This window comes from Salmo salar, chromosome 10 (assembly GCF_965601325.2).
Source record: "Salmo salar chromosome 10, fSalSal1, whole genome shotgun sequence".
Lineage (NCBI taxonomy): Eukaryota > Metazoa > Chordata > Actinopteri > Salmoniformes > Salmonidae > Salmo > Salmo salar.
In genome coordinates, this window is record NC_138300.1 from 35,280,372 (window position 1) to 35,293,464 (window position 13,093).

The window sequence follows — 13,093 nt, forward strand, 5'->3', positions numbered from 1 at the left end:
GGGATGCTAGGACACTCAGGGCTTTATTTTTTTTTATTGAAAAAGAACGCAATGGTAAATCTTAGCACTGGCAGTAGTGCCATATGTCAGGCGGTGTGTCAGAAATATTTTAGCTATTTTCACAGCAGGAATTATGGGTGCAGTCGCTGGCGGTGGCACATAAGGGCTTGACCCCTCACTGCCCAATCAGAACGTGCTCCATGTCTAAATACAGTATGTGGTTCCATTAAGTTGTGTATTAACAGTCTTTTAGGTATTGCATTGTTTTCAACTCCAATTCAAACATTAGTATGCTGTAGTCTAGTTTATAAAATACCCTACAGAAACAAAATAACAAAAATGTAAGCCAATCCCATATTTGCTAAATAGCCTATGTTGAACATGTTTGAAGTCTATCTTGTTCTAAGTAATTTCATGGCTTCAATAGGCCTATGAAAATATATTGTTTAACATAGCACTGCACTAATATAGGGGCTAGGCCTACTGTAAATGGCATTTTGTCTCATCCATGGACATGCCAAACGTGGTCAATAAGCAAGAAATTCACTATTGATAAGACCAAAAAAAAAAAAAAGAAAGTGAATAATTGTAATTCAATTCCATAAAAAACAATTCAACAACAACTTGTTTTAAATAGGACATGTCCAAATACAGTTACAGGCACCATACTGTAATTGCTCCGCGTGGGCATATACTGTAATATTAATCAAGGCAACTTAGTCTGGAGGGTTTTACACGAATCCAAACTTTTCACAGGAGCTGGACATAGATTAAATACAACCCCCAGTGCATCAATATAAGTAACATAATAAAAAAATCCCCATCAAAATCTGTCAGTTTAAGCTATAAATATAGGTTCTTTGCATGGGCTGCGTCTCAATTTACTGCATCCTCCTACAGTATGTCGCCCTTCCACATCTGTGGTAGAAAGTGGCAGAGTCTTCTCACTAAACCATCTGAACGGTTTGGCCTACAAACTAATATGACCCCACAGTAGAAAGGGGTTGACTCTCACAAATACAATGGTATTCTTCATTTGAATAGGCCTCTCCACTCTACGACCATCTAAAGGTAACCCATACAAATGAATGGAAGTACGGAGGTAGTTTTGACAATAAGGGGTTAAATGTGTAAACAAAAAAAAGATTTAAAAAAAAAGGTTAAAAAATTACTTTTAAGCCTTGAGACATGGATTGTGTATGTGTGCAATTCAGATGATAAATGAGAAAGAAAAAATATTTTAAGTGCCTCTGAGCATGATATGGTAGTAGGTGACAGGCACACCGGTTTGAGTGTCAAGAACAGCTGGACACTGCCAACTTGGCACGACTGTGGGAAGCATGGACGTTTGTCTTAGCCATTGAATGGTACACAGTGTCCTACAATAGGCCCAGTTGTAAAAAAAACATGTAGCTTAGTTTGTTTTACATTAAATAAGTAATTAGCTTCAACATGGAACTATTAAAGACGCATTGCATTCACAGTTCTAACCAAACGTTATAAGATAATCCTACCAACGCTGTTAATATGGCCTGTGATGACTTTACCACGTGAAAGGTAAACAAACAGGTAAATAGCCTACAAGCGTATTCATCACTACATTATGCGATCGTAATTCCTGTGATTTGCCAGTTATAGAAGCAGGGTCTCTTTTGTAGCTGAGAATTTTGTGTCATACCATTTTTTGGGGGGTACAAAAATAAAGAAAACAAAGCTTTTTTTAATAACTTGATGTTCCTTAACAGGCTTCCTACAGCCATGACCTTTCATTCAATGGGCATCGCACATAATACATTTGCACACACTGCATATAGATTTTTTCTATTGTGTTATTGACTGTACATTTGTTTATCCCATGTGTAACTCTGTTGTTTTTGTCGGACTGCTTTGCTTGATCTTGGCCAGGTCGCAGTTGTAAATGAGAACTTGTTCTCAACTGGCCTACCTGGTTAAATAAAAGGTGAAATATATGTTTTTTTAAATATAATAAGCCCAAACTTTTCACAGAATCTAGTAAAAAACTATGACAAATACACAGAAAAAAGGTGAATGTCAGCTGACTGTTTTGGTGATCTCCAAGGTGATATTTTAATAAAACATTAATAATATGACACGGATTTGGCAACTGAGCTCCTCCGCTGGCAAAATCGATCCCATAACCAGCATGCATTACTGCTAAGACCAGCTTTAGGTTGTTCTTAAATATCTTCAGTTGCGCTGCTTAGAAATTGGCAGTTTGGCACACGTAATTTCACAGAAAAGTCACTGTAAAATGTTACCGTAATTTCCTTTTTTCTGAATAATGAACATATATTTTTTTAAATACAGTAATCATCTCTAATTTCAAATGTTTCCTGTAAAATAACGGTTTATGTATATTATAACAAATTATGGATTTTTTGGGGGGGAAATCATTATATTTTAACATACTGTATGTAAATGTACATTTATGTGGAAATCAAAGTCAAAAGACATTTAGTTCACTGTGAATAAAATAACTAAATTACTGTATATATACACAGTTTAACAGTTTGGAAATACACAACCAAAATACAGTAATTTCTGATTAAAGTAGCTGTTTTAAGATGTAAATTAACTCAAACATATTGTAGAAATACATTCTGTGTGTGTGTGTGTGTGTGTGTGTGTGTATCTGTTTGTCAATAACAGCTGGTGCGCGATGTCTAATATTAAAGAAGTCTCAAGGTATTGCTCGCCTGAGGTAGAGTACCTTATGATTAGCTGTAGAACACACCATCTACCAAGAGAGTTCTCATCTATATTATTCGTAACCGTCTATTTACGACCACAAACCGATGAATACGGCTGCACAGTACTGTCTTTTATCGATGGCGGTTATGATATCGTTTAGGACCTTGAGCGTGGCTGAGGTGCACCCATGACCAGCTCGGAAACCAGATTGCATAGTGGAGAAGGTACGGTGGGATTCAAAATGGTCGGTGATCGGTTTATTAACGTGGCTTTCAAAGATTTTAGAAAGGCAGGTGCCATGACGTTGGCCTGTTGGGGGAGGTTTATGACCCCCATAAATACCTTTCCCCTTCTCTCGCTCTCTACTTTACAGAACCATATAGAACCATATTTCGGTAATCCAACCAGTTGAAAATATTCGTTGGTACTTAATGAATATGATCTCAGATCAGTTGTTGTCTGAGACATTACTACTAATGACAGGATGACAAACTGTACCTTGGAAAGTCGACACATTCTAGTTATCAGATTCACATGGTATTTTTGTGCAATTTAAAATGTTTAAATATGAAACTATTTGTGAAAAGAGGAAATGTAATTTTAGCTTCTTAAATGAGAGAACGGTTTGTCATAAGAGTAAACTTTGCTCACTCAGAGGCCCTGCCCAAGTGAACAGACATTGGTTGTAAACTATGAAACACGCCCCCTTCTTTCACCACTATATAAACCCGTTGACAAAAATTCGACTTTCTGTTCCAAGGATGAGAGGACAGCGTTAATAAGACAAGATCACTAACAGAACTAAGCCAACCTCAGCGTGAGCTGAAGGTTGCAAATCAATGATTTGGACATGAAGTGTGAAAAAGCTAATTTACAGTACCAGTCAAAGTTTGACACACCTACTCATTCAAGAGTTTTTCATTATTATTTACATTGTAGAATTATAGTGAAGACATCAAAACTTTGAAAAAACACATATGGAATCATGTAGTTACCAAAAGAGTGATAAACAAATCTAAATCTCCTCCCAGAGTGCTAAGAACCTTGGCGTGATCCTGGACAACACGCTGTCGTTCTCCACTAACATCAAGGCGGTGACCCGATCCTGTAGGTTCATGCTCTACAACATTCGCAGAGTACGACCCTGCCTCACACAGGAAGCGGCGCAGGTCCTAATCCAGGCACTTGTCATCTCCCGTCTGGATTACTGCAATTCGCTGTTGGCCTGTGCCATTAAACCCCTACAACTCATCCAGAATGCCGCAGCCCGTCTGGTGTTCAACCTTCCCAAGTTCTCTCACGTCACCCCGCTCCTCCGCTCTCTCCACTGGCTTCCAGTTGAAGCTCGCATCCGCTACAAGACCATGGTGATTGCCTACGGAGCTGTGAAGGGAACGGCACCTCCATACCTTCAGGCTCTGATCAGGCCCTACACCCAAACAAGGGCACTGCGTTCATCCACCTCTGGCCTGCTGGCCCCCCTACCTCTGAGGAAGCACAGTTCCCGCTCAGCCCAGTCAAAATTGTTCGCTGCTCTGGCACCCCAATGGTGGAACAAGCTCCCTCACGACGCCAGGACAGCGGAGTCAATCACCACCTTCCGGAGACACCTGAAACCCCACCTCTTTAAGGAATACCTAGGATAGGATAAAGTAATCCTTCTAACCCCCCCCCCCCCCCCTTTGGACTCATCAGACCAAAGGACAGATTTCCACCGGTCTAATATCCATTGCTTGTGTTTCTTGGCACAAGCAAGTCTCTCCTTCTTATTGGTGTCTTTTAGAAGTGGTTTCTTTGCAGCAATTCGACCATGAAGGACTGATTCACGCAGTCTCCTCTGAACAGTTGATGTTGAGATGTGTCTGTTACTTGAACTCTGTGAAGCATTTATTTGTTCTGCAATCTGAGGTGCAGTTTACTCTAATGAACTTATCCTCTGCAGCAGAGGTAACTCTGGGTCTTCCATTCCTGTCGTGGTCCTCATGAGAGCAAGTTTCATTATAGTGCTTGATGGGTTTTTGCGACTGCACCTGAACAAAAAACGTTCAAAGTTCTTGAAAATGTCCGTATTGACTGACCTTCATGTCTTAAAGTAATGGACTGTCGTTTCTCTTTGCTTATTTGAGCTGTTCTTGCCATAATAGTGACTTGGTCTTTAACCAAATAGGGCTATCTTCTGTATACCACGCCTACCTCACAACACAACTGATTGACTCAAATGCATTGAAAGCAATTCCATAAATTAACTTAAGAAGGCACACCAGTTAATTTAAATGCATTCCAGGTGACTACCTCATGAAGCTGTCATCAAGGCAAAGGGTGGCTACTTTGAATAATCTCAAATATATTTGATTTGTTTAACACTTTTTTTGGTTACTACATGATTCCATGAGTGTTATTTCATAGTTGTGATGTTTTCACTATTATGCTACAATGTATAAAATAGTATAAAATAAAAACTCTGGAATGAGTAGGTGTGTCCAAACTTTTGACTGGTACTGTAGGTACCATTGACTTGCATTGGATTTGTGCCACAAATTCTAATAAGGTAAGCATTTCTTGTTCACCCAAATTACATATTGGTTTTCTTAACCTGTTAGCAGTATATGGAAAAGGGGTGACAGCAATCCATTCTTTGGTTGATGTTCTCTGGAACGGTTTCCAAAATGCTAACGTTTTAGCATTGGTGGCACAAATCCCATTCAAGTTATGAGACCGATAATAGGATTTTTGCACATTTTGTTCAAATCATCTGAAGTTACTTTGTTGAGCTTTACACTCATTTGTAGATACTTTCGGATGATTTGGACATGATGCATGGAATACGCTCATATCGGTCCCATGACTTGAATGGGATTTGTGATGCAAAAAATATTAGCATTTGGAAACAGTGCCAGGGAAGCTAGACCAAAGCATGGATTGAGGTCATACTTTACAGTGTAATTAAAGCCTAAATGTAATTTTGTAATTTGAGTGAACTATCCCTTTAAGTAGGCTATTTGCAAATGTATTATAGTGACGTTACAATTCCCACCAAGTGGGTTAACCCAGTTAATATAGGGAGTTTTCCTTTCATGACAGTGACCCTGGTTCCCTTCCCTGCCCCGCCGTTCGCTACTCTGGTGCTAGAATTGGGATGGCGGCCGTGAGGCCATTGGAATGCACTGACAGACATTTAAAGAGGCCGATGTGGTTGAAGCACGGAATCGTGCCTTCCCATTTGGAGGGCGCAATATAGTGGTCTTCGCTAATATGAGCCTCGTTACCATCCTCAAGTTTACCCTATTTGCGCAATGCGTAGGGTGTTTGCTTTTCATGGCAGTGACCCAGGTTCCCTTCTCTGCATTGCAGTTTGCTACATTGGTGTCAGAATTTGGATGGCAACAGTGAGGCAATTGTAAAGCACGGCTGGACGTTTGAGGAGGCTGATGTGGTCAAAGCCACGTTACCATTCCCAAGTGGGGTTACCCTATTGGCACCATGTGTAGGGTGTTTGACTTTCACACCAGCATGTGGATTTCAGATAAATCACAATTGAGTATTTTTCAACACTAGTTAAAGCAAGGAGCTAGAGCAAAGAACATATTTTCAACCATTTTACACAGTTAACCAATGAACAAGGGGGTAATATATATATATATATATATTACTCTGGGCATGCATCATGGTCTGCAAAAACGGAATTACTTTTCACTGAGTGTACAAAACATTAGGAACACCTTCCTATTATTGATTTGCACCCACTTTTGCCCTCAGAACAGCCTCAATTTGTCGGGGCATGGACTCTACAAGGTGTCGAAATTGGTCCACAGGGATGCTGGCCCATGTTGACTCCAATGCTTCCCACAGCTGTGTCAAGTTGGCTGGTAGTAGCTCGTTCCATCTCATCCCATAGCTGCTCAATTGGATTGATATCTGGTGACTGTGCAGGCCACTGCAGTAAGCTGAATTCACGGTCATGTTTGTGGAACCATTCCTGGACAATTCTAACCTTGTGGCATAGGGCATTAAAAATCTATTTGCAGATGTATATACTGCTTCCATGAAGGGATGCAACTGATGATGTTCAGATATTATGTGGCATTAAAATGTTGGTCCACTTTTATCAAGGCGACCAATGTGTGCCATGAAAACACACCCCACATCACCACTGTCACGTCCTGACCAGTATAAGGGTTATTTGTTATTGTTGTTTGGTCAGGACGTGGCAGAGGGTATTTGTTTTATGTGGTTCGGGGTGGTGGTTTATTTAGTTGGGTGTTTGATTTATTATTTCCGGGTTTTTGGGTACTGTTCTATGTTAGTGTATTTCTATGTTCTGTCTAGTCTTTTGTATTTCTATGTTTTGTTTATTGGGGTTGGACTCTCAATTGGAGGCAGGTGTTTTCTCGTTGCCTCTGATTGAGAGTCCTATATATGGGTATGATTTATTATTTCTGGGTACTGTTCTGTTAGAAATACACTATGTTCTGTCTAGTCTTTTTGTATTTCTATGTTCTGTCTAGTCTTTTTGTATTTCTATGTTCTGTCTAGTCTTTTTGTATTTCTATGTTCTGTCTAGTCTTTTTGTATTTCTATGTTTTGTTTATTGGGGTTGGACTCTCAATTGGAGGCAGGTGTTTTCTCGTTGCCTCTGATTGAGAGTCCTATATATGGGTATGTGTTTGTGGGAGATTGTTCCATGTATAGCTTATGGCCTTACAGGACTGTTTATTCGTCGTTGTGTTCTTTTGGTGTACATGTTTATTTTGGTTTTTCCTTCTTTCCGTAATAAAAGATGAGTACACATATACCCGCTGCGTTTTGGTCTCAATCCGACGACAACCGTTACAACCACCAGCCTAAAAAAAAAGCACGAACCAGGATTCATCAGACCAGGGAACATTTTTCCAATTCTCCACCGTTTTCATTCCTTACGTAACAGTATAGCTTCCGTCCCTCTCCTCGCCCCTGCCTGGGCTCGAACCAGGGACCCTCTGCACACATCGACGACAGCCATCCTCGACGCATCGTTACCCACCGCTCTACAAAAGCCGCGGCCCTTGCAGAGCAAGGGGAACAACTACTTCAAGGTCTCAGAGCGAGTGACGTCACCGATTGAAACGCTATTAGTGCGCACCACCACTAACTAGCTAGCCATTTCACATCGGTTACACTTAGCCCATTGCAACCACACTTTCTTTCTGAAGGAGTTTAACTCTGTAAGGTCGTCGGCTGCCATACCCCATTTGTGTCAAGGTACGAGTTGTGCATTATTTACGGGTCTTTGGGCACCAATGTTGTACGGGACTGTCAGTTGACTAACTTTAGCCAGTCAGTTTCTCTGCACAATTCTTGTCAGCCTCCTTTGTCCTCTCAATGACCCATTTTTGACCACTGGCCTGGTGTCGGCTGGATGTCCTTTGTGTGGTAGACCTTGATGCACACTGGAAACTGAGCGCGAAAAACCCAGCAGCGTTGAAGTTCTTGACACACTCAAACAGGTGCGCCTGGCACCATACCTCCTCCAAAGTCACTTAAATATTTTGTCTTGCCCTTTCACCCTCTGAATGGCACACATACACAATCCATGTCTCAATTGTCAAGGCTTAAATCCTTCTTTAACTGTCTCCTCCACTTCATCTACACTGATTGAAGTGGATCTAACAGGTGACATCAATAAGGGATCATAGCTTTCACCTGGTCAGTCTGTCATGGAAGGAGCAGGTGTTCGTAATGAAAGCACACCTTCCACTTTGGTGGTGTTAAATCTACAGCATAATGATCAGAGAAGAATATGTGAAGGAATCCCTACCAAGGCAGTAACTATGAATTTGATCAAACAGCTTTGATAATTTGTCATCTATTCCTGACACTAGAACAAGCCAGTTCAGAATATATAATGAAGTATCACAAATTGCTGTCTGTCTGAAAATACTTTGATGTCCGATTTTGCAGTAAAGAGAATAACGTAGTTCCCGCCTTTTACCTTTGTAGGGCGGGGCAGGGCCTACAACAAAATATTTTCTATGATCAAAGTGGGTAAAAGTTATATCATTTGCCTGGTGCACTGGGTGTGTGTGTAGTCAGACATACATTTTTGACCATTCATTCCCTTGTGTGATGTTAAATGTGTGTGTACACTTTTAAGAGTTCAAAGGCAAGCTCCCGTGCTTTCAGAGAAACAGAACAAACGGGACAACGGTTAGCAATCACGCCTATTGATGTTCTTCTCGTGGTACCACCTTAAAATCTCAGATTTGTGCATTTTTCTAACAGGACGAAGATGGATCCGCAGTGCGCTTTGGCTGCACCTGCACTTCACAAGAGGATTTTGAAACAGGCGCGAATCAACTTGGCAAAAAGTGAGCATCTTATTCTTAAACATTAATGTTACTTAGCTAGCTGACTTAAAAATGTTGTTGACTAGTTTTGATTTCAAATCAAATTGTATTGGTCACATACACATGGAAATGTGAGTGTAGCGAAATGCTTGTGCTTCTAGTTCCGACTATGCAGTAACGTCTAACAAGTAATCTAACAAATTCACAACCACTACCTTGTACACACACACACACACACAAATGTAAAGGGATGAATATGTACATATAAAAATATGGATGAGCGATGGCGTGCGGCATAGGCAAGATGCAGAAGATGGTGTTGAATACATTATATACATATGAGATGAGTAATGTAGGATATGTAAACATTATTAAAGTGATGTTATTTAAAGTGACTAGTGATACCTTTATTAAGTCCATTTATTTAAGTGGCCAGAGATTTTGAGTCTGTATGTTGGCAGCAGCCTCTGTTAGTGATGGCTGTTTAACTTAAGGTATAGGGGGCAGTATTTTCGATTTCGGATGAAAAGCGTGCCCAGAGTGAACTGCCTACTACCCAGGAACTAGAATATGTATATTATTAGTAGATTTGGATAAAAAAAACTCTGAAGTTTCTAAAACTGTTTGAATGATGTCTGAGTATAACAGAACTCATATGGCAGGCAAAAACCTGAGAAAAATCCAACCAGGAAGTGGGAAATCTGATGTCTTTTCAAGTCATTGCCTATCTAACACAGTGACTTAGGTTCATTTTGCACTTCCTAAGGCTTCCACTAGATGTCAGTCTTTAGAACCTTGTTTCAGGCTTTTGCAGTGAACAGAGAGCGAACAAGAAGGCCGGTAAGTTGGTGACTCAAAATTACATGAGTTCATTGGCGCGCACACTTAGCATTGTGCATGGTAATCTTAGGCTTGTGTGTGGCTGCTCGGCCATGGAAACCCATTTCATGAAGCTTCCCACTAACAGTTATTGTGCCGACGTTGGTTCCAGAGGCAGTTTGGAACTCAGTAGCGAGTGTTGTTATCGAGGACAGACAATTTTTACACGCTACGCGCTTCAGAACTCAGGCATCTCGTTCTGTGAGCTTGTGTGGCTTACCACTTCACGGCTAAGCAGTTGTTGCTCCTCGACATTTCCACTTCAATAATAGCACTTCTGTTGTCCGGGACAGCTCTAGCAGAGCAGACATTTGACAAATTGACTTGTTGGAATGGTGGCATCCTATGACGGTGCCACGTTGAAAGTTACTGAACTCTTCAGTACGGGCCATTCTACTGCCAATGTTTGTCTATGGAGATTGCATGCTCGATGTTATACACCTGTCAGCAACAGGTCTGGCTGAAATAGCCGAATCAACTCATTTGAAGAGGTATCCACATATACTTTTGGCCATGCAGTGTCTCTTTCTAGTTAGGGTTAGCTAACATCAGTTAGCAAGCCCGTTAGGCTAGGTTTTATAGCACGTGTCAAATTTGCAAATTAGGCCTATCAGCACGTAGATGTTTGCTATGTGTCTCATTTGTAATCACACACAGTACACCTATGCAACTGTAAGGCTGTGTAACTGTCAATGCAGCTTTGGGAGTACATTCTCATTAAGAAAATAGATTTTGGAAGATGAGCCTCTTCACTGAGATTAAATCCAGTTTGCCAGGACTGTTCAAAGTGAAATCTGATATTTGCTGCCATTAAATAACTTGTCAATACCTCAACAGGCCTCCCTTCAGACCTTAAATGCATTTTGTGACGGTGAGGAGACAGGACTCGGAATTGCGTAAGGACTCATTAAGAAAGTTGCCTGTTTTTATGCTCGCTCAAACAGGTTGCTCCGTAGTTCACAACACTGGTGTCTGTGGACCTCCAGAAGTCGTTCAATGAAGGCCTGGACAGTCATCTGCCCAAGCTCCTTGAATTCTACAGGACCAAGAAAAGTGGAGGTACTGCTAAAACAGTTGATGGGCAGTCTTGACAAAGAAGTTGTATTATATTTATGGAAATGAAAGTATTCTGTACAGTTCAATACGTACTTGTGTCTATTGATAATATGTATAACTTTTTTTCAATACGTATGGATATGGGTGATGACGCCTTAACATTGTGTTATTTACAACCACTTTGATAACAATGTTGTAAATTGTGCTTGTCGTCAGTTCCATTCAGAGGGAGGCTGTGCTGCAAGGCCTGCCTTGCTTCATGAGAGAGGACCCTATCCATTTCTTGAAGATGTGAGGTATATAACAATACAACATTATTATTTCAACCTCCTTTTCACAACATATCTTTTTCAGAGCTGATCTAATTACACCGGAGATATCCCTGATCAGCTGTTTAGAGAAAATGACCCCTGAAGTTTTTTGGTTCTGTTTCCAGAGCAGCGCTTTTTGCATTCTGATAAATTGCTAATGTTGTTATAAATATGCTTTCATCAGGTGCTCCAGAGATGTTCATCATGAGGAGATATCCTTTCGCTGGCTTTGAAGTGGAGGGAAGGAGCATGCATGAGTTGACTCTCCACATGTTATGCTCCTATAAAAGGAGTCTATGGATTTGCTACCATAACATTTTATTCCCTATCCACCTGTACACTGCATTAAACTATTGTAAATTATAGCCTACCCCAGGGTTCTCCAACTATTCCTAGAGAGCTTCTGTGCAGGTTCTCCCCAGCCCATCACTAAAACACATTTGAAGAATCATGCACAGCAAGTTGCTCTCCCAATATCAGAGACCCTTGGCCTACTGTTAGCGATGTGTTTTATATCTGATGAATACTTGTTTATGAATGATTTGTGTTTTAAATTAATGTTTTAAATCAACAATTTGTACTGGAAAATTACATAATTGTTTATTTTATAATAATGTGAGACCCATAATCTAACTGGAAATGTTTGAACGATCTGATCCTGTACAATAATTTGAATCTTAACACATACATTTTCAATTAAAGTAGAGGGTTTCAGATGTAAATTACCTAGCCAATATTATAAAAATACATTGTAAATATGGTAATTTAATCAAATTACTTGTTTTACTGTAATTTTAGCCTGCCAAAGCAGGACATATGTTAATTAACCATTTGTCATTCTTAATCTTTATGTAAATGTCTGTAATTTTAAGATTCTCACACGTCATTTGAATCTGACATTTTTCTGTAATTTTACTGTTAATGTTTGGCACCCTGTGGTGCCATGCTTTTGACAGTAACAATATTGTCCTGTCATTTTATAGGTATGGCCCATAAAATTACAGGGCAATATTGTAAATATACATTAAAAAACGTTAAATGTAAAATTACAGAAAAATGTCAGATTGAAATGCCATGTGAAAATCTTTAAATTACAGACATTAACATATTCACTGCTTTGGCATGCAAATTACAGTAAAACAGTTTGATTAAATTACTGTACTTAATTTACTTCTGAAACCCCTAATTTGATTGCCTTATCAAAATATACATTTTCTATCTTATGAAGTGACTAATACCGTAAATATTCAGATTTACCCAAATGTGACCATTTACGTATTTTTACAAAATTGTCAAGTTGATTTACAGCTTAACACATACTTTAAATCAGAAATTACTGTTAAGGTAACTGAAACATATTGTAGAAATGTTCCAAATAGCCAATTGTAAAGGTGTCACGGGTGTCGTAGGGTGTAGACCAAAACGCAGCGGGACTATGTACACTCTTCTTTTATTTAGGACAAAGAAGGAAAACCAAAACAAACACGTATACAAAAACACAACGCCGATTAACAGTCCTGTAAGGCATGAAGCTATACACGGAAACAATCTCCCACAAAATCCCATGCCAAACACACCCCTAATTATAGGACTTTCAATCAGAGGCAACGATAGACAGCTGCCTCCAACTGAAGGCCCCAATACCAATTAACTAAACATAGAACAATAACCAAAACCAAAACCCTGGACAAATAAATCAAATACCCCTCTACATACATAACCACCCCGAACCATATCAACCAAATACCCCCTCTACATGAACACATACACAAACACACCCTGAACCACATAAAACAGATGCCACGTCCTGAC

General features: G+C 39.9%; 1 protein-coding gene across 1 annotated transcript in view; it reads right to left on the reverse strand.

Annotated features, from left to right (window-relative positions):
• Positions 1 to 13,093, reverse strand: part of LOC106560298 (BMP/retinoic acid-inducible neural-specific protein 3) — a 54,746-nt gene that overhangs the window by 34,509 nt on the left and 7,144 nt on the right. The window lies entirely within an intron of this gene.